This window comes from Loxodonta africana, chromosome 13 (assembly GCF_030014295.1).
Source record: "Loxodonta africana isolate mLoxAfr1 chromosome 13, mLoxAfr1.hap2, whole genome shotgun sequence".
In the NCBI taxonomy this organism is placed as follows: Eukaryota; Metazoa; Chordata; class Mammalia; order Proboscidea; family Elephantidae; genus Loxodonta; species Loxodonta africana.
The window spans coordinates 5,435,330-5,458,610 of record NC_087354.1 but is presented as its reverse complement, the minus strand read 5'-3'; the positions used below and the strand labels follow the sequence as shown (position 1 = coordinate 5,458,610).

Below are 23,281 nucleotides of genomic sequence, written 5' to 3'. Positions count from 1 at the left end.
AGATAAAGCAATTGAAGAAATTAAAAAGATTATTCAGGAACATGATGAAAAATTTAATAAGCTGCAAGAATTCATAGACAAACAGCAATCAGAAATTCAGAAGATTAACAACAAAATTATAGAAGCAGACAACTCAACAGAAAGTCAGAGAAGCAGATTTGAGCAAGTGGAAGGCAGAAATTCTGAACTGAAAGATAAAGCACATGGCACTAATATATGTGAAGAAAAATCAAATAAAAGAATTTAAAAAAATGAAGAAACCTTAAGAATCATGTGGGACTCTATCAAGAGAAATAACCTACGAGTCATTGGGGTACCAGAACAGGGAGGGATAACATAAAATACGGAGAGAATTGTTGAAGATTTCTTGGCAGAAAACTTCCCTGATATCATGAAAGATGAGAAGATATCTATCCAAGATGCTCATCGAACTCAAGAGAAGGTTGATGTTAAAAGAAAGTCACCAAGACATATTAAATCAAACTTGCCAAAACCAAAAATAAAGAGAGAACTTTAAGATTAGCTAGGGAAAAATGGAAAGTCACCTACAAACAAGAGTCAATAAGAGTAAGCTCAGGCTACTCGGCAGAAACTATGCAGGTGAGAAGGCAATGGGATGACTTGTAAACAACACTGAAGGAAAAAAAATGCCAGCAAAGAATCATATATCCAGCAAAAGTGTCTCTCAAGTATGAAAGTGAAATTAGGATATTTCCAGATAAACATAAGTTTAGGGAATTCGTAAAAGCCAAACCAGTGCTCTGTGGATAGTCATCCCTGTGCCTGAAGAGGACCAGTAATTACATCACCCCCTGTGGGGTCCCCTCACACCACCTCATACCACGCCACTGAAGAAGTCTCCTTACACAGCCCTTTGAGACCTCACCCCCCAGATGGAGATCCCTCACAGCACCCATAATGACCACAGCCCTGATGGAGTCTCTTCACACCACTCACAATGACCTAATATCAACCATAGTGACCTCACCCCGATAGAGCCCCTCACATACCCTCAGCGACCTCACCCCTGATGTAGTCCCCTCATACCACCCAGTGACCTCGCCCCTGAAGGAGTTCCCTCACTCACCTTCAATGACCTCACCCCTAAAGGAGTCCCCTCCCACCATCTCAGTGACCTCACCCCTGATGAAGTCCCCTAACACCCCCATAGTGATGTCACCCCCCAAGGAGTCCCTCACTCACCCTCAATGACCTCACCCCTGAAGGAGTCCCCTCCCACCCCTTCAGTGACCTTTCCCCTGAAGGAGTCCCCTCCCATCCCCTCAGTAACCTTTCCCCTGAAGGAGTCCCCTCACCCTCAATGACCTCACCCCTGAAGGAGTCTCTTCCCACCCCCTCAGTAACCTCACCCCTGAAGGAGTCCTCTCACTCATGCTCAATGACCTCACCCCTGAAGGAGTCCCCTCACACTGCCCCCAGTGACCTCATCCCTGATGAAGTCCTCTCAAATCCCCTCAGTGACCTCACCCCTGAAGGAGTCCCCTCACACTGCCCCCAGTGACCTCATCCCTGATGAAGTCCTCTCAAATCCCCTCAGTGACCTCACTATTGATGGAGTCCCCTCACACCCCCCTCAGTGACCTCATCCCTGACAGTGTCCCCTCAAACCACCCTTAAAAGGTGTGGTCATTACTGTTGTATGTCATCTTGGCCAGGCCACAATTCTCAGTGGTTTGGCAGTTATGATATCATTTGGCAATTGTATAATGATGTGATCACCTCCATGATGAGATTTGATATGCGATCACCTCATGATGGGATCTGTTGTGACAGTCAGTCAGTTGAAAGGGAGTTTCCTTGGGGGCATGGCCTGCATCCAACATAAGTGAACTTTCTGGCAAGGCTCGGGGGTTTCACTTGCTCAGGATCCTACAGCTGGCTCCTGCTCATCTGACCTCCAGTTCTTGGGACATGAGCTAGCAGTTTACCTGTTGCCTTGCCTGCTGACCTGGGGATTCATCAGTCTTTGAACCCTGTGGGCCAGAGCCCTGCTATCTGACTTGCTGATCTTGGATTTGCCAGCCCCTGCAGCTACAAGAATCAGGAGACGCCTCCGCCCTGACCCATGGACTTGGGACATTCCAGCTTCTACAATCTCATGAGTCATTTCCTTTATATATATAAAGGGTATAGCCTTCGCTGGTTTTGCTTCTCTAGAGAACTCAACCTAAGATAAAAAGAGAAATAGGACAACAGATACAGAAGGAACAGAGGCGTGGACTCAACCCTGCTAATCCTAGCGGTGCTTATGAGAATAAGAAGAGGAAATGGTCTGATGGCCCAATGCAAATTTATTCTTTCATACAAAGTAAATAAAATAAAATATTGTTGATTTTTTCCTAAAGCTAATCTCCTTAATATGTTGTTGAAGAACCAGTGGATACCATTTGGGTACATCCCCTTTGTAAATTACAACTATAGAGACTAAATCTCATTTAAGAATCTGCACGTGATATGCAACAAATTAAAATCTTCTTCCCCTGCTAAAAAGAACTCTTGCTTCATCTCTTCTTTTGGAAAGGCCCATCTCAGAAGTGGGGACAAAAATGCAGTTATGACACATTTACTCAACATATCAAAACACCAGACACTTGAAGTAATTATTTCATGAACCCACAATATATCTTCTATAACAGGGCTTAGCTCACCAAAAAAAATGAAGCTAGGGTTGGTTATCTAAGTGTCCCAGAGTCCCAGGGCTGGGCTCATGCCTTCTAGCCCAACTCACCACTTTGCTCCCCACTCCCCATTCATCCAAGGAAGCCTCTGTGTACCTATGCTTCTTCCTGCTCTAGCAATTGATAAATTCCTTTTATCCTTTTCACTTACTGTTCTTTCGTGGAGTAACTACTAGTCAACAAATTAAATGTTTAGCATATAATATTGAATGTGATTCTCAAATACCTCTGAAAAAGATTTTATTGCCCCACTTTTCAAATATGAAAAAGGAGACTTGTAGTATTTGTGATGATTGGTAATAAGAATTGGAACCCAGGCTTTCTTATTCCATTCACTACATTTGACTGAAGACTACTTTTGTCTAGATGTCCAGGCACCTGACTTAGGAGGTGGGTGGAGCTCAGGCTTGGCATCTGAAGTTGAAAGGACTTGCCTGGAGATTTGAAGCCCACCTGATCCAAGCCACCAGGCCTGGATGAAAGGGGATGCTAACCCAGAGACCCCAACCATGATATCTTCTTAGGAGAGAAGGACTCTGCCTCCATGTTCTCACCTGTAACATGCTCAGGAAAATGAGGCACGCCAGTACAATAGGTAATGATGAACCCTACTTCCAGGGCAGTGGGACACAGTCCTTCAGGTGAGTGGGTAGGTGGGGCTCAGTGCTCTCTGCCCCTTCCTCACAGGACATTTTCCTCTTCTCCAAGGGGCCTCCCCCTCCTTCTGTCTCTTTCTTTCCCTCAGACACTGTATTTTAATTGTACTAAGTGTTGACAAACTATCCTTCACTCATTTTCTCAGATTCCTGTTCATTTGATTTTCTCATTTTCTGTAATTTGGTTGTTTCACAAATTAAATTCTTACCAGGGCTCAAAACATTTAGCAAAATGACCTCCAATTAAAACATAATCAACTCAAATAAAGATAAAGTGTTCAATTAAATGTTTGCTAGACTGAGGTGACCTATTTTTATCCCAGAAACAGACTCACAGTGCCTCTTCCCAGAGCCAGAGAGCAGACACAATATGGTTTTAGCCTGTTTCTCTTAAACACTGCCTAACCATGACTTTCATGAGGCAGCTAAACATCGAAAGCACATTTTATCAAGGATGTTCACAACGTATACCTTTGAAAACTTAAATCTGTGCACTGCCAAATAATTCTCACCTGGTGAAAGCTCCTTTTCCTTATTCCATAAACAACATCAATACAAAGGGCACTGTTCTAAGAGATGGAACTTCATTCACATGCAGCAGGAGACCCATATCCACAGGATCCCTTGTGTAATTGATTGTGACATGCCTTAGGGCACCTTCCATGCACCTGGATAACTAAATGATACACAGTGCCAGCAATGAAGGCACTGGCCACATTGTCTCCTCAGTGATTTTACAGATAACCTTTACATCCCATGAGGGTGAGAGCATTCTTCACTACATTAGGCATAAGTTGCACCCCTGGACTCTTTATTCATCCATCATGGCAAGTAATGTCACAACCACAAGACTTGAAAGTCTTCCTGAATATAAGAACACTTAACCGGAATGTTCCTTCAGAATGCAGCCACCTGAAGATACCCAGTGTTTTGGATTTTAAATGAATGTGTGGCTGTTTATCTCAGGAATGGAAACGAGAGTGAAAAATTTGGCAACAAGAAGCTGAGTAAGCAGCCGATATCATATGTTCACACTACAGACATTATTTTATATCATTTTTCACATCTCAGAATGTTAAAAAATTGTCACTAAAGATAGATTTTAAATAAGTAATGAAATATATAAAACAAGAAAGAATTAAAAACACAACGGTACTTTCATTTGGGCACAATTTCACATGAAAACATCAAATTATTCCAAGTCATTGTGAGCTGCAGATGTGCTTGATTGTTGTGTTCTACCTCCAAAAGGAGAAAACTTGAGGACAGAAGTGTACTGATGTTCTCTTCCAATCCAAGATTATAAAAATATTTTAAAAGCATGTGCGTATTTTCAGGGCGTCAAAGACCATACCTCATATATTCAAGAGCAATTTAATATGTGCATATGCTGACTTTGAAATTGTAGTGCAAACAAAGAATTTCCTAACAATATAGTAAATGGCAAAAGAAGTGCAAAGGATTGGCTTTCTCCTATATCGCAGGACTGCAAGTCAAAGATTAAAAAGCCAATCAAGCATGCCTAAAGATGCACTAGGAGACCCATCTGCCACACACACAGCGATTCAGGACATAAGAAAAGGACCACCCATGGGTGTTTTTGAATTGCTTGAGAACAAAGGGAGGAGCCGAAGAGACATTGCAGAAATAATTTTAAGAAGAGTTGTGACTATTAGCTTCCGTCGAGTCAGCCCTGGCTTATGGCGACACCAGAAACAATGAAACAAAACACTGCCCTGTCCTGCACTGCCCCCATGGTCAGTTGCAGAACTCACCATCCCCATGATCAGTTGTGATCCATAGGGTTTTCACTGGTTGATTTTTGGAAGTAGACTGCCAGGCCCTACTCCCTAGCCCATCTTAGGCTGGAAGATCTGCTGAAACCTGCTCAGCATCATAGCAACACACAAGCCTCCACTGACTGACAGGTGGTGGCTACACGTCAGGTGCGTTGGTCAGGAATGGAACCCAAGAATTCTGATGAAAGGCAAGAATTCTACCACTGAACCACCATGCCTTATGTAAAATGACTATAGGAACTCAAATTCATCACTTTCTATCCTCACCACCACCCTCCTAATGCTTCCCATACTCCAAACTGTGTGTACTTCTCAAGCTGAGTTCACATTCAGGACCTCCTTGGACACAGAAAACATTCATTCCAAGGATGACTACTTGAAGATGGAAGTGAGAGTGCTCCAAAGGTAGCCAGTGTCTCTCTGTGCACTTAAAATTAATCGAGCCTTTGGTGAGGACTCAGTTTTGCTACAATGTGAAAACCATGCAGGATGCAGAGGCACCCAGTGCCTTTGGAGCTGAGAGACTTGAGTCTTTGGGCCCATCAGCTAGCTGCATTAAGTGCCCTGTCTCTGAAAAGATACCAGAAACACTGACTTCATGGGGCTTTGTGAGGACTAAATGAGACAATACATCTAAATTGTTTGGCACATATTGGGAACTCAATAGATGTTTCCCTTCAGTGAACACCCATCTGCCTTGATAAAGCAAAGTAGTGCGCTTCCTGACACCCTTGATATGTAGTAATTTCAGCAGATTTGTGGTTTCGTGCTCTATCCCAAAGCTGCTTCAGTTGATTGTTGCCAAAGAATATATCATTTCATGCATTCTAGATCATTCATCTTACAGTAGATACAAGGTACACTGCAGATAGAGAAATGGATGGAGAGAGACTGCTTGGCCATGTGCGGACCAGTAAAGATGAGGCACAGAGAATTGGATTTCTAGCATCTGGTCCCCTGGTCAGAGTTGGTGCGTGTTTTACCCTTCTTTTGAGGTTATGGGTTATGTCATAATCTTATCCCAGATAAGGCTCTGGAGCCCGCTGTTCTGCTCTTACACCACCCCTTCACCTGCCTAACGTCTAGTCACCCTTTAGCATTCACCAGCTCCACATATGCAAGTTCAAGTTGAAGATAAAGAAAATTAGAGCACATCCACAAGAGCCAAAATGCTAATGTGAGTATATCCCAACTGAATTTAAAGACTATCTCAAGAATAGAATTGACACATTGAATACTAATGACCAAAGACCGGGCAGGTTGTGGAACGACATCAAGGATATCATACATGAAGAAAGCAAGACGTCATTAAAGAGACAGAAAAGAAAGAAAAGACCAAAATGGATGTCAGAAGAGACTCTCAACCTTGTTCTTAAACTTTGAGTTCTAAAGCAAAAGGAAGAAATGATGAATGTTAGAAGAGATTCTGAAACTTGATCTTGAACGTACAGTAGCTAAAGCAAATGGAAGAAATGATGAAGTAAAAGGGCTGAACAGAAGATTTCAAAGGGCAGCTCAAGAAGACAAAGCATTATAATGAAATGCACGAAGACCTGGAGTTAGAAAACCAAAAGGGAAGAACATGCTCAGCATTTCTCAAGCTGAAAGAACTGAAGAAAAACTTCAAGCCTTGAGTTGCAACATTGAAGGATTCTACAGGCAAAATACTGAACGACACAGGAAGCACCAAAAGAAGATGGAAGGAATACACGGGGTCACTGTACCAAAAAGAATTGTTCAACATTCAACCATTTCGGGGGTAGCATATGATCAAGAACTGATGGTACTGAAGGAAGAAGTCCAACCTGCACTGAAGGCATTGGCAAAAAACAAGGCTCTGGGAATTGACAGAATACCGAGATGTTTCAACAAATGAATGCAACTCTGGAGGTTCTCACTCATCTATGCCAAGAAATTTGGAAGATAGCTACCTGGCCAGCTGACTGGAAGAGATCCATATCTGTGGCCATTCCAAAGAAAAGTGATCCAACAGAATGCAGAAATTATCAAACAATATCATTAATATCACACACAAGTAAAATTTTGCTGAAGATCATTCAAAAGTGTTTGCAACAGTACAGTGAACTGCCAGAAATTCAAGCTGAATTCAGAAGACAACGTGGAAGAAGAGATACCCTTGCTAATGTCAGATGAAATCTGGCTGAAAGCAGAGAATACCAAAAAGATGGTTTGCCTGCGTTTTACTGACTACACAAAGGCATTTGACTGTGTATATCATAACAAATTACGGATAACACTGTGAAGGATGGGAATTTCAAAATACTTATTTGTGCTCATGAGGAACCTGTACATAAACAAAAAAGGCAGTCATTCAAACAGAACAAGGGGATACTGCATTGTCTAAAGTCAGGAAAGGTATGCATCAGAGTTGTTTCCTTTCACCAAACCTATTCAATATGTAAACTGAGCAAATAACCCAAGAAGCTGGAGTATGTGAAGAAGAACAGAGCATCGGGATTGGAGGAAGACTCATTAACAACCTGCATTATGGAGATAACACACCTTGCTTGCTGAAAGTGAAGAGGATTTGAAGCACTTACTGATGGAGATCAAAGACTACAGCCCCCTCTGTATAGAGTTTACCTCAAAAGAAAACCAAAATCCCCACAACTGAACCAATAAGCAACATCATGATAAATGGAGAAAAGATTCAAGTTGTCAATCAATACCTTAAGAAGCAGCAATCAAGAAATCAAAAAATATATTGCATTGGGTAAAAGACCTCTTTAAAGTGTTAAAAAAGAAAGATTTCACTTTGAGGACAGAAGTGCACCTCACCCAAGCCATGGTGTTTTCAGTCACTTCATATGCATGTGAAATCTGGAAAATGTATAAGGAAAACTGAAGAAGAATTGATGCCTTTGAATTATGGTGTTGGCAAAGAATATTGACTATACCATGGCCTCCCAGAAGAATGAACAAATCTGTCTTGGAAGAAGTATAGCCAGAATGCTCCTTAGAGTCAAGGACAGTGAGACTTCGTCTCTTGTACTCTGGACATGATATCAGGAAGGACCAGTGCGTGGAGAAGGACATCATACTTGGTAAAGCCATTGACACAGTGGCAGCAATAATGGGTTGAAACACAGCAATGATTGTAAGGATGGTGCAGGACCAGGCAGTGTTTTTTTCTGCTGTACATAGGGTCACTATGAGTCATAGGAGTCAGAATCAGCTGGACAGCACCTAACAATAACACAACAGCACCTCACAAGGCCTTCTGTGATCCCTGATATCAGTCAACCTTCTCCATAACATCACTTTAAAGCTTCTGGTTCCATTTTTCAAGTACCTCATCTCAATATGCATAATGATTTATTTCAGTGATTATGTGAATTCATGACTGCTACACATTCTTTCTAGACTTAATCACCTTCACTTCAGAGACCATGTCTATATTTGTTCTTAAGTGACTAGCTCAAACAGGTGTGTGGTGGTCAGCTTCTGAACAGGCTCCCCAAACTCCACCTACTGGCATTCTAGCCCTTGTGTAACCTCCTCCCCACGTGCATGGGGCAGACCTTGTGATTGATTCTAAGGCACAGAATACGGCAAAGTGATGGGACGTCACTTCTCTTATTAGATGATAAAAAATGCATCTCTCTCTGTCTCAACCGTTCTCTCTCTCTCTCTCTCATTCCCTCATAGACCTCTCTCTCCTAAAGCCAGTTGCCAGATGGAGAGGTGCCCAATGAAGAGGTTTACATAAGGAAAAGGCCTGTGAGAAAGTGAGACCCTAAGCCAACAGCCCAGGAGGAAATGACTGTGGGATGACAAATGTGTTGTTTTAAGCCACTAAGTTTTGGGATAATTTGTTACACAGCAATAGGCAACTAATACATATTTAATTACACACTGATCAGAAAATTCATACTTACATAGGGCAAAAGGAAAAAATGAAAAAATGTGATGTTGTTCTGAGTTGTGCCCCACCAAATTCAATCCAATTAACAATTCCACTGGGCTTTACCAAGGAGAGCTTTACTAATGAGTTGATAAGTATTAGAGCTGGGATAGAAAGATGAGACTAATTGCACAGGCAGGAAAGAACTTCCAGAGGAAGAAACATGAACAAGTTAGTTCAGTTTAGCTGAAAAAAAAAAAGGCAGTTACTGAGCACCCACAAAGGGTCAGTCATTATGCTAGTAGCTGGAGACCAAATACAGGGCACCTGCCCTTGGCAACTTATGACTCAGTGAACACACAAACCCACAGAAAGTTTACAACGATAAGAGGAGAGGCATTGTCCTACCTGGAATGATCTTGACGGTCTTCTTGGGAGAGGTGATACTGACTTGGGACTGGGAAAGAGAGTAAAAGCCCCCAAAGACTTTGGAGCTCATATAGGCAGCAGCAGGGGCCATTGAGAGGATTTGGGCAGGAGGCACTACAGTCAGCCCACGTCTCAGAAGCTCATTCATGCCCAGGGAGAGGAAATCAGGAGCTACAGAAAGGCTCCTGCAGCAGCTACACCAGCAAAATTTGGTGATATGCTGGACATGGTGGGAGGGGAGGAAAAAAACCAAAGAGGTCACCAGGGAAGGTGAGTCAGCTGGGATGTGAAATGATCACCAGGCATCCTCGAAAGGTTTTTAGCAAAATGGCCCACTTGCTCATTTTGGAGGATGCCTTGACAGCCATGCAGTGGAGGGATGGAGAAGGGCATGTCAGAGGGGCTGTAGCATTTGAGGCAAGGGGCTTTTAGACCGGGCTTCATGTCCCCTGGAAGGTGTACGTTCCTTGAGGTAACTTGAGGAGGCCAGGTGGGCATAGCCCAGCTCCTTTCTCCTGCACACATCAGAGACACTCCAACTTCCATCTGTTTTACCTACTTGGGTTCTATGCAAGGTTTTCATGTATCCGGTTCAGGTAAAAAATAATGACATCTCATCAGCAGATTCAAGTGAGGACTAGAGGGAGCACCCCGGGAAGCCCCATGCATCCAGCTAGGCCATATTGTGCCTCATCCTCACACTCAGGTCTGGCCACTCAAGAAGCACATTCACTGAGGTCAGCTTTGGCTCTATGCCTTCACATCCTCTGAAGAAAAACATACCAAAATAAGACCAAGCAGAAGACCTGCACTGCATGGAGAACAGAGGTGTTTTGAAGGACATTGTCCTTCCTACAGCCACATGAAGACCTATCAGAAGAGCTCTTGCACCTTTATCAGAGAGATTTGCAATGATCTCTCCCTGCAGACTCAAGTTGTAGGCTTAACTCTACCTCCCCACTGCTATGCTATCTTGTAAATTTTAAGACAGGCTAGCACTCAAACTTCATGAGGGTAGAATCACATGGCCTGCGTACCTGGTGACAAGATGGAAATGGGAAGTAAAAGACACAAGGTCAAAGATGTTCCCCAGTTTGATTGTCTGCTTTTTCTTTGGGCTGACAGAGTAAATGAACATGCTGCTAATAATATGGATTCCAAGGAGGGGAAATTTATTTAGAGGGTAGGTTAAGATCTTCAATGAATAACTTACTAAATGAGAGGTATTTACTAGATGATGTTCTGGGGAAAAGTTATAAATCATGTCTGGAGCTTAGGTTAAACAAAACTCACAAGATTATCATAAAATTATAGAAATTTCTAGGCAAGAAGGGGAATTAGGAATCGTACAGCTCTAAAATTCTCTCTCTTCAAACTCTGCCAAAAAGAGAGGGAACATTTCAGTAAATGCAGTCTACAAATGATATTTAAATATGGAAAGGTATTCCCCTGGTCTGAGAGATTACCAGCCAGGGCTCAGCTTTGTATAGAGATGAGGCCAGGTGGGTCCTTGCTCATACTGGACAAGCCCATCAGGACCACAAGGTTACTCAAAGAAAGCTTCGCAATTACAGAGGGAGAATAAAGGGAGCTAATGTCACAGGGCCATTTTTTAAATTTCCTATCAATTTCATCCAATGTCATATGGTCACTTTTTAAATTTCATAGAAATTGTGTTCATATGCCTAAACCTTAATAGCTTTTTCATTTACATTTCTTTCTAAAATTCTCTAAGTTGTAACTTTCAGACAAATAAAACAAAAAACAAAACGTTTTACTAGTTTCTTGAATAACTCCAATTCATTTTCATTTCCTTGTACAGTTCCAAAGAGAAGTCTATCTTTAGCCTGCATTAGAGAACACAGACAAAAGGTGAGTGATTACAAATCACTGGCAAAATTAATTATTAAAAGAGTTTCTTCATTAGAAAATCAAAATTTCTATGTCATTGTTGCTAGTTGTTGTCGTTATTAGGTGCCATCAAGTCGGTTCCGACTCATAGCGACCCTATGAAAAACAGAACGAGATATTACCCAGTCCTGCGCCATCCTTACAATCGTTGTTATCCTTGAGCTCATTGTTGCAGCCACCATGTCAATCAACCTCATTAAGGGTCTTCCTCTTTTCTGCTGACCCTGTACTCTGCCAAGCATGATGTCCTTCTCCAGGGACTGATCCCTCCTGACAACATGTCCAAAATATGTAAGATGCAGTCTCGCCATCCCTGCTTCTAAGGAGCATTCTGGTTGTACTTCGTCCAAGACAGATTTGTTCGTTCTTTTGGCAGTCCATGGCTATATTCGATATTCTTCACCAACACCACAATACGAAGGAGTCAACTCTTCTTCGGTCTTCTTTGTTCATTGTCCAGCTTTGACATGCATATGACGTGATTGAAAATACCATGGCTTGGGCCCAGCGCACCTTAGTCTTCAGAGTGACATCTTTGCTCTCCAACACTCGGAAGAGGTTCTTTGCAGCAGATTTGCCCAATGCAATGCCTCTTTTGATTTCTTGACTGCTGCTTCCATGGTTGTTGATTGTGGATCCAAGTAAAATGAAATCCTTGACAACTTCAATCTTTTCTCCGTTTATCATGATGTTGCTCATTGGTACAGTTGTGAGGATTTTTGTTTTCTTTATGTTGAGGTGTAATCCATACCGAAGGCTGTGGTCTTTGATCTTCATTAGTAAGTGCTTCAAGTCCTCTTCACTTTCAGCAAGCAAGGTTGTGTCATCTGCATAATGCAGGTTGTTAATGAGTCTTCCTCCAATCCTGATGTCCCATTCTTGTTCATATAGTCCAGCTTCTCAGATCATTTGTTCAGCATACAGATTAAATAGGTATGGTGAAAGAATACAACCCTGACGCACACCTTTCCTGACTTTAAACCAATCAGTATGCCCTTGTTCTGTCCAAACAACTGCCTCTTGATCTATGTAAAGGTTCCTCATGAGCACAATTAAGTGTTCTGATATTTCCATTCTTTACAGTGTTATCCATAGTTTGTTACGATCCACACAGTCAAATGCCTTTGCATAATCAATAAAACACAAGTAAACATCCTTCTGGTATTCTCTGCTTTCAGCCAGGATCCATCTGACATCAGCAATGATATCCCTGGTTCCACGTCCTCTTCTGAAACTGGCCTGAATTTCTGGCAGTTCCCTGTCGATATACTACTGCAGCTGTTTTTGAATGATCTTCAGCAGAATTTTGCTTCCATGTAATATTAATGATATTGTTTTATAATTTCCACATTCGGTTGGATCACCTTTCTTGGAAATAGGCATAAATATGAATCTCTTCCAATCAGTTGGCCAGGAAGCTGTCTTCCATATTTCTTGGCATAGACGAGTGAGCACTTCCAGCGCTGCATCTGTTTCTGGAAAAATCTCAATTGATATTCCCTCAATTCCTGGAGCCTTGTTTTTCGCCAATGCCTTCAGAGCAGCTTGGACTTCTTCCTTCAGTACCATCGGTTTCTGATCATATGCCACCTCTTGAAATGGTTGAATATCAACTAATTCTTTTTGGCATAATGACTCTGTGTATTCCTTCCATCTTCTTTTGATGCTTCCTGCATCATTTAATATTTTCCCCATGGAATCCTTCAGTATTGCAACTCGAGGCTTGAATTTTTTCTTCACTTCTTTCAGCTTGAGAAATGCCGAGTGTGTTCTTCCCTTTTGGTTTTCCATCTCCAGCTCTTTGCACATGTCATTATAATACTCTATTTTGTCTTCTTGAGAGGCCCTTTGAAATCTTCTGTTCAGTTCTTTTACTTCATCAGTTCTTCCTTTTGCTTTAGCTGCACGATGCTCAAGAGCAAGTTTCAGAGTCTCTTCTGACATCCACCTTGGTCTTGTCTTTCTTTTCTGTCTTTTCAGTGACCTCTTGCTTTCTTCATGGATGATGTCCTTGATGTCATTCCACAACTCGTCTAGTCTTCGGTCACTAGTGTTCAATGTGTCAAATCTATTCTTCAGATGGTCTCTAAATTCAGGTGGGATATATTCAAGGTCATATGTTGGCTTTCGTGGACTTGCTCTGATTTCCTTCAGTTTCAGCTTGAATTTGCATATGAGCAATTGATGGTCTGTTCCACAGTCGGCCCCTGGCCTTGTTCTGACTGATGATATTGAGCTTTTCCATCGTCTCCATCCACAGATGTAGTCAGCTTGACTTCTGTGTGTTCCATCTGGCGAGGGCCTTGTGTATAGTCGCCGTTTATGTTGGTGAAAGAAGGTATTTGCAATGAAGAAGTCGTTGGTCTTGCAAAATTCTATCATTCGATCTCTAGCATTGTTTCTATCACCAAGGCCATATTTTCCAACTACTGATTCTTCTTCTTTGTTTCCAACTTTCACATTCCAATCGCCAGTAATTATCAATGCATCTTGATTGCATGTTTGATCAATTTCAGACTGCAGCAACTGATAAAAATCTTCTATTTCTTCATCTTTGGTCCTAGTGGTTGGTGCGTAAATTTGAATAATAGTCGTATTAACTGGTCTTCCTTGTAGGTGTATGGATATTATCCTATCACTGACAGTGTTGTACTTCAGGATAGATCTCGAAACGTTCTTTTTGACGATGAATGCAACACCATTCCTCTTCGAGTTGTCATTCCCAGCATAGTCATTCCCTCACATGTCTGTCAGTTTGTTGTACTGTGGGGGCTTGTGTGTTGCTGTGATGCTGGAAGCTATGCCACCAGTATTCAGATACCAGCAGGGTCACCCATGGAGGACAGGTTTCAGCTGAGCTTCCAGACTAAGACAGACTAGGAAGAACCCGGCAGTCTACTTCTGAAAAGCATTAGCCAGTGAAAACCTTATGAATAGCAGCAGAACACTGTCTGATATAGTGCTGGAATATGAGCCCCCCAGGTTGGAAGGCACTCAAAAGATGACTGGGGAAGAGCTGCCTCCTCAAAGTAGAGTCGACCTTAATAACGTGGTTGGAGTAAAGCTTTTGGGACCTTCATTTGCTGATGTGGCATGACTCAAAATGAGAAGAAACTGCAGCAAACATCCATTAATAATCGGAACCTGGAATGTACGAAGTATGAATCTAGGAAAATTGGAAATCGTCAAAAATGAAATGAAACGCATAAACATCGATATCCTAGGCATTAGTGAGCTGAAATGGACTGGTATTGGCCATTTTGAATCAGACAATCATATAGGCTATATTTTATGTCATAGACTCATAAAATCATTGGGTATTAGCTTTGGAAGAGGCCAAAAAAAAAAAACCAAACCCACTGCCATCGAGTCAATCTCGACTCATAGCTACCCTATAGGACAGAGTAGAACTGCCCCTATAGAGTTTCTAAGGAGTGCCTGGCAGATTTGAACGGCCAACCCTTTGCTTAGCAGTCATAGCACTTAAGCACTACGCCACCAGGGTTTCTGGAAGAGACGAGAAAGACTGCTATTCCTTTTCCCCAGTGACTGGGAGCAGGGTCGCCCATGTCCACACACCACTCACAGCTCTGCTCCAGAGGGGCAGAGTCCCACCCCCACCAGGCTTTCAGGAGTGGTTCTCAGCCCCAGCAGCATCACTGGACCGTCAGGAACCATCAATACCAGCCCTCTAGGAGACGAATATGAAGGTCAGTGGTCCTTCCCGCCCACAGGGTCTGATCTTTCTTTTAAAACAGGCCTCAGGACTATAGTTCTGCCTCTTAAAAGACTATAAAACACTGACGAAAGAAAACACAGTGCTTTCCTGACAGTTGCAGCACACTGTTGTTAAACAGGGGCCTCACTGAGAGTAGAGTTGGAAAGTTGATTTGGGATTTAACACTCAAACTCAGTGCTATGGAAGGTTCCTTCTGATGTGTTCATAACATCTTCACTGTATCTAACTGGCAGTCTCTGGGTCCAGCTTCCTGCCTGTATACAAACTTCTTTTACCAAGTCTCCAAGCAGTGACCCGGGAACATTGGGCCCTGGCCAACAAAGGAGTGGCTCCCACAGTTGGGGATATCTACGCTGAGGGTCAGTCTGTCTTTTAGTAACATTGCCATTTATGAACACAAGGATCGCCACCCTTCTGTAGCAGTCAAGTATCGTTGACCAGTGTCTATATCCTGCCCCAAGCATTTTCTCTCCAAAATAAATGACTGACACTGATATTGATGTTATGCCAGTTTGTTTCTGTATACTTGAGAAAGTTCCTAACTTCATAGTGTAAGTTACTTCCATTATAATTGTAGCTTATTTTAAATTATATTTGTGGTTATTTTTATTAAAAAATTGTCAGAAGATCAGACTCTTGGTTAGAGAAATAATCCCCAGTCATAACACTGCTGCTCTGGGAAATATGAAACTTACATGCTTTTGAATTGCAGCACCTTTTGCAAAAACCTAAATCATATTAGCAGTTTGAACTTCCTGGAAGGAATCTAGGCAGAATCACAGAAGCATGCACTGGTCTAATTTTCTTCTCTTCTAGATATGTTGCTGATTCTCCCCATCGAACTTGCTCAGTGAGGCAAGGTACCCAAAATAACTCTCTGGTTAGCAATACATACCACATATCCATTGCTGGTAGGAATGTAAAATGGTGCAGCTGCTGTGGAAAAGTCTGGCAGTTCCTTAAAAAGTTAAACATAGAATTACCATATGACCCAGGAATTCCATTCCTAGGTATACACCCAAAAGACTTGAAAGCAGGGACTCCAAGAGCTACATGTACACCAATGTTCTTTTGTAGCATTATTCACAATTGCCAAAAAGTGGAAACAATCCAAGTATACATCAGCAGATGAATGGAGAAACAAAATGTAGTACATCATGTAATGGAATATTATTCAGCCATAAAGAGAGACGAAGTCATGATACACGCTACAACATGAATGAACCATGAAAACATAATGCTGAGTGAAGTCAGTCAACCACAAAAGAACAGATATTGTATAATTCCACTTAGATGAAATATCTAGGATAGGCAAATCCATAGACACAGAAGTTTATTAGTGGTTAACAAGAGCAGGAGGAGGGATGAAATGGGGAGTTATTGCTTAAGGGGCATTGAGTTTCTGTTTGTTGTTGTTGCACGCCATCAAGTCATAGTGACCCTACACAACAGAGGAGAACTGCCCAATAGGGTTTCTAACCTTTTCATCATCGTTGGGACATACAGCTGCCCACCCATGTTTTCCACCTCTCACGTTTCTTGGGAGGCTACCTTTTCCACTAGAAGTATTTGCAGCCTCCAGTGGGAACTTGTGTAACAGGGAGAAATGAAGGAAATGTTTATTGGTGCAAAATAGCTGGGGTAGAAGGCTTAGGTATTATGCAGTGCATCCAGAAGTGTTATTGGGTCAAACTTTTGTCTCTTTTGGCTTTTTTACAGCTAGATAAGCCTTGTCAGCATATTTATGGTTTCCTGTGTGATAGGGAGCCCTAGTGGGTTGGTTTTAATTTTTTTATGTCATATTTGGAAAACCAGAGGTGCCTAATACAAAAAAATATAAGGTGCCCACAATAATAAATCATGCCTCCTGGGATCACTGGGACAGACTGTCCCACAAATCATGGTGCCAGAGTGCTGCCAGTGACCAATGGGAACATGTATTCCCACATAATATTTCTCAAAATCCACATTACCAACCAAAAAATTTTAAACACAGTCCATTAATTTGCATGTATTACAGTACTGAAAACACATGCCATCAACAAAAAATTCACAACATAAATTCAGTTTTGAAAGGGCTAGGCTATAATCTTTATGAGAGCAGGTTGCCAGGTCTTTTCTCCCACAGAAGTGCTGGTGGGTTTGAACCATGGACCTTTTGGTTAGCAGCAAAGTGCATAACTTTTGTGCCACCAGGGTTCCTTAGTTTCTGTTTCAAAAAAAAAAAAAAAAATCAAACCCGTTGCCATAGAGTCAATTCCAACTCATAGCGATACTACTGGACACAGCAGGACTGCCCCATAGGGTTTCCAAGGAGCAGCTGGTGAGTTGGAACTGCCAGCCTTTTAACCACTATGCCACCAGGGCTCCTAGCTTGTTTAGGGGGATGGAAAACATTTGGAAATGGATAGTGGTGATGGCTGCAAAATAGGATGAACATAATTGAATGCCACTGAATAGTACACTTAAAAATGGTTAAAACAGAAAATGCTTTATTATATAAAATTTACTATAAAAGAATAAAATTATGTATATCTGTGTGTGTATATATACACACGTATATACCATATCATTCATATATATATACATATAAAAAATATATATCAGTATAGATATACATATATACACACCTACCACAGACTCGCGCCTAACATGAGACTAGTAGTGAGTATTAGAAAACAGCCTTAGGACTGCAGCCCTCAAACCTAAATTCAAAAGACAGTGGTGTGCACCTTCACTGCACAAATTTATTTAGTGTTCTATACCTGGCATTGTTCAGGCACTAGAATGTGTTCAAGAACAAGAATGCTAAAGGCCCTGCCCCCAGACCTTACATACCCAAATGTTACCCCTCCCCCGTTCTGTGCAGCTGCTATTTAGAGCTTCCAGCCTCTGATGGCTCCACCCCTCCCTTCACCTGTCCATGCCAGGTGTGAACCCAGTGATGACCACCTGTGTGAGGGTATCTTGGCCACCCTTGCACAGTGGCTATGAGGGTGCCATTACGTTTGGTGTTCATACTGACATTGGGACTCACAGGCCCTGAAGAACCCACTCAAAGCCTTAAATGTGTGTGAAGGCCAGCAAGGGTTGACATCGTGACAGCTGCCACCAGTGGAAGTATGTGGCATACTGGGAGGCACAGTTGCTTGCTTCTCTGTAAGTCCCTCTCAGACTTGGGGTGTGTCCAGCTTCTTACCCTGAGACACACCCCCGACCCAAGAGGGGTAAAAAAGGTAGCCCAGTTGGTTTTGCTCCAGCTACAGCTCCTTTGATGCTGGTGAGCAGCCTCACATCTCAGAACAGGACTCAGATCCCTGAGACTTTGGATTCAAGCCCTGCTCTTCTTACTCCCTTTGGGCAGGCTCTCACGTTCTCAATTACTAAATGGAAACTATAGTCCCTAGCTTGGAGGATATTCTGGGACTGGTGATAGGCTATGAAGCAGAACCTAACTGGGGAGAGCTCTCAATGGGTGGCAGCAGCAATCGTGTTGACAGAACCAAGCAGCTGTACATAAAGAGAACCCAGAATACTCCTAGGGGACAGTCAGGTCCCTACAGGGACGCTGAGTCTTGCCCAACCCAGGAGGAGTGGAGGCTTCAGCTTAGTGGCCAGTAGCAAGCCAAGGACACGTGGAAAGTGACAGACCCTTATAAAAGAACAAAACCTGCAAAATATTCATAACCACAATTACTGCTCCTGGGAATGGGAGGCAAGGCTGCTGTTATGCATTAAATTGTGTCCCCTCCCCAAATATGTGTTGTAAATTATAATTTCTATGCCTGCAGAGGCAGAGCCCTGCTGTTGCAGTGGTTAAAGTGCTTAGATACTAACCGAAAGCTCAACTGTTTGAACTCACTAGCCACTCCGTGGGAGAAAGATGTGGCAGCAGTCCATTTCCATAAAAATTTTCAACCTTGGATACCCTATTGGGCGGATCTAATCTGTCCTATAGTGTCACTACAAGTCAGAATCCACTGGACAGAAATGAGTTTGATTTTATACCTGTGGATGTAATCCCATTTTGGAATGGGGTTTCCTTTGTATGTCAATGTATAGGGTGTGTCTTCAGCCAATCACTTTTGATATATAAAAGGAGCAGATTAGATACAAAAGCAAGGAAGCACAGATAGAGGAAGATATATACCACACCACGTGAAGATCACCAAGAAATCCAGGAACAGAAGCTAAAAAGTGATAAGGATCTTCCCCTAGAGCCAACAGATAGAAAGCCTTTCCTAAAAGTGGCACCCTGAATTTGGACTTCTAGCCTCCTAAATTGTGAGAAAATAAATTTCATAAAAGCCACCCACTTGTTGTGTTTCTGTTACAAAAGCACTAGATAATGAAGACAGATGCCCTCCAGCACTTTGCATAACCCGGGCACAGCATCGTTTTAAAGAAGGTATACCACATCCACAAAAAACAACTCAAGGAGCTCAGGACAAAAGCAGCTCCTGCCCAGGCATAAACGGTCTGAGGAGTTTGAGTACTTTTCCCCTCTGATGGATCTGTGTGGGCCTATTTCAAGAGAATAGGCCTTTCTTGGCAGACTCCAACCATTTCAGCTGTGTGGCAGAGAGGTGGGTGTTTGATGTTTAACATTGCTTTGCCTATTAAACAGGGTCCTCTCCTACCCATGTCAGGGGCCTAAGGACTGGTGGCCCCAATCAGGTCACCCAGCCACCCGTGACAGGGGTCCAAGGATAACTGGTACCTCCCAGTCTTTACAACCAAACACACTGGGTGCCCAGGGTCCATGTGCAGAATCCACCCACCTGTACACCCTAGGGAACAGGGACATGCTTTCCTAAGAGACACATGGGGGACGATTCTCAGCCCCCTGCCATGTACAGAGTGTGACCCCCAGCTGCAACCAGATACCAGTAACTACACCAATCACCCCTGTGCCCTAAGACTACAGGACAGAGCCTGTACCACACACATGATGATTAGCTATCTGGGCACATGAGCTTAATTCATACAACAAAAATGAATGGACTCCTACACTGATATACCTGATAACAGCTCTAGCCATCTGGGGAAGGACATCAGAGCTCCAAAGGAGAAAATATGCTAGCCCACTCAAGCAACTCATTTGGGCATATCAAAACAAAACAAAGCAAGAAGCTATGACACAATAAGCAAACATACACTACTAAAATAACTTATTGATGGGTCAGAGACAACAGTCAATATCAAGTCACATAAAGAAACAAACCATGATCATTTCAACAAGCTCTAAAAACAAAGAATCAAGAGAACTTCTAGAAAGAAGTGCCTTCCTGGAATTACCAGGGGCAGAATACAGAAGATTAATATACAGAACCTTTGAAGACATCAGGAAGGAAATGAGGCAAAACACAGACAAGCCAAAGAACACACAGATAAAGCAATTGAAGGAAGTAAAAAGATTATTCAGACAGCAATCAGAAATTCAGAAGATTAACAATAAAATTACAGGAGTAGACAACTCAATAGAGCGTCAGAGGAGCAAAACTGAGCAACTGGAAGCCAAAATTTCTGAACTTGAAGATAAAGGACTTGGCACTAATATATTTGAAGAAAAATTAAACAAAAGAATTTAAAAAATGAAGAAACCTTAAGAATCATGTGGAACTCTATCAAGAAAAATAACATAGGAGTGATTGGAGTACCAGAACATGGAGGGATAACAGAAAATACAGAGAGAAGTGTTGAAGATTTGTTAGCAGAAAACTTCCCCGATATCGTGAAAGATGAGAAGATAATTATCCAAGATGCTTATTGAACTCCACATAAGGTAGATGTTAAAAGAAAGTCACCAAGACATATTATAATCAAACTTGCCAAAATCAAAGATAAACACGGAATTTAAAGAGCAGCTAGAGATAAATGAAAAGTCACCTACAAAGGAGAGTCGATAAGAATAAGCTCGGACTACTTGGCAGAAACCATGCAGGCAAGAAGGCAATTGGATGGCTGATGTAAAAAATTGAAGGAAAAAAACTGCCAATCAGGAATCATATATCCAGCAAAACTGTCTCTCAAATATGGGTGAAATTAGGACATTTCCAGATAAACAGAAGTTTAGGGAATTTGTAAAAACTAAAACAAAACTACAAGAAACACTAAAGGGAGTTCTTTAGTTAGAAAATCAATAATATCAGGTCTCAATCCAAGACTAGAACACTGGACAGAGCAATCAGAAGTCAACCCAGGCAGGGAAATCAAAAAAATAAATCAACATAAAAAAACACTCCAAACAGGGAAACAGCTATGTTATTATGTTAAAAAAAAGTCAACAGTAAAACAATAAAGAGGGACTAAAAATGTAGTCATAGATCTTCCATATGAAGAGGAAGACAAGGCAATACAAAGAAATAAAATTTTGGTTTAAATTTAGAGAGATAGGGGTAAATAATAAGGTAACCACAAAGGAGACAAAGTATCTTACTCATCAAAATAAAATACAAGAAAAAAATAGAAACAAAACAGAAACAAAATCAACAACAATGGATCTGAGGAAAGGACAATACATAAAGATAATCTACTCAGCACATAAAATTGAGTGGGAAAAAAAAACTGTCAACAACACAGGATAGCACTGAATTCATACCTATCCATAATTACGCTGAATGTAGATGGACTAAATGCACCAATAAAGAGAGAGAGTGGAGAATGGATTAAAAAACAAAATCCATCTATATGCTGCCTACAAGAGACACACTTTAGACTTAGAGACACAAACAAACTAAAACTCAAAGGATGGAAAAAATACATCAGGCAAATAACAATCAAAAAAAGAGCAGGAGTAGAAATATTAATTTCTGACAAAATAAACTTTAAAGTTAAATACATCATAAAAGATAAGGAAGGACACTATGTAATGATGAAAGGGACAATATACCAAGAAGATATAACAATATTAAATACTTATGTGCACAATGACAAGGCTGCAAGATACATAAAACAAACTTGTTCAGCATTGAAAAGCGAGATAGACAGCCCCACGATAATAGGAGACTTCAACACACCACTTTTGGTGAAGGACAGGACATCCAGCAAGAAGCTAAATAAAGACACGGGAGATCTAAATGCCACAACAACCCAACTTGACCTCATAGACATATACAGAACACTCCACTCAACAGCAACCAAGTATACTTTCTTTTCTAGTGCACATGGAACATTCTCTAGACTAGACCACATATTAGGTCATAAAGCAAGCCTTAACAAAATCCAAAATATTGAAATATTACAAAGTATCTTCTCTGATTATAAGGCCATAAAAGTGGAAATCAATAACAGAAAAAGCAGGGAAAAGAAATCGAACACTTGGAAACTGAATAATACCCTCCTCAAACATGACTGGATTATACAAGGCAGTAAGGATGGAATAAAGAATTCATAGAATCCAAAGAGAACGAAAACACTTCCTATCAGAACCTTTGGGACACAACAAAAGCAGTGCTCAGTGGTCAATTTATATCAATAAATGCACACATACAAAAAAGAAGAAAGGGCCAAAATCAAAGAATTATCCCTGCAACTTGAACAAACTGAAAGAGAGCAACAAAAGAAGCCCTCAGGCACCAGAAGAAAGCAAATAATAAAAATTAGAGTAGAACTAAATGAAACAGAAAAACAATTGAAAGAATTAAAAAGACCAAAAGCAGTTCTTTGAAAAAATCAACAAAATTGATAAACCACTGGCCAAACAAAAAAAGGAAAACAGGAGAGGAGGCAAATAACCTGAATAAAAAATAAGATGGGTGATAATACAACAGACCCAACTGATTAAAATTAAAATTAAATTAAAAGAATCATATCGGATTACTATGAAAAATTGTACTCTAAGAAATTTGAAAACCCTGAAGAAATGGATAAATTCCTGAAAACACACTACCTACCTAAGCTAACATAAACAGAGGTGGAACAACTAAATAGACCCATAACAAATGAAGAGATTGAAAAGGTAATCAAAAAACTCCCAACAAAAAAAAAGCCCTGGCCTGGATGGTTTCATTGCAGAGTTCCACCAAATTTTCAGAGAAGAGTTAACACCACTACTACTAAATGTATTTCAGAGCATAGAAAAGGATGGAATACTAACAAACTCATTCTATGAAACCAGCATATCGCTGATTCCAAAACTAGGTAAAGACACCACGAATAAAAGAAAATTACAGACCTTTATC

General features: G+C 41.4%; 1 protein-coding gene across 1 annotated transcript in view; it reads right to left on the bottom strand.

Annotated features, from left to right (window-relative positions):
- Positions 1 to 23,281, bottom strand: part of GABRG3 (gamma-aminobutyric acid type A receptor subunit gamma3) — a 971,382-nt gene that overhangs the window by 866,666 nt on the left and 81,435 nt on the right. The gene's annotated exons all lie outside the window — the stretch shown is intronic.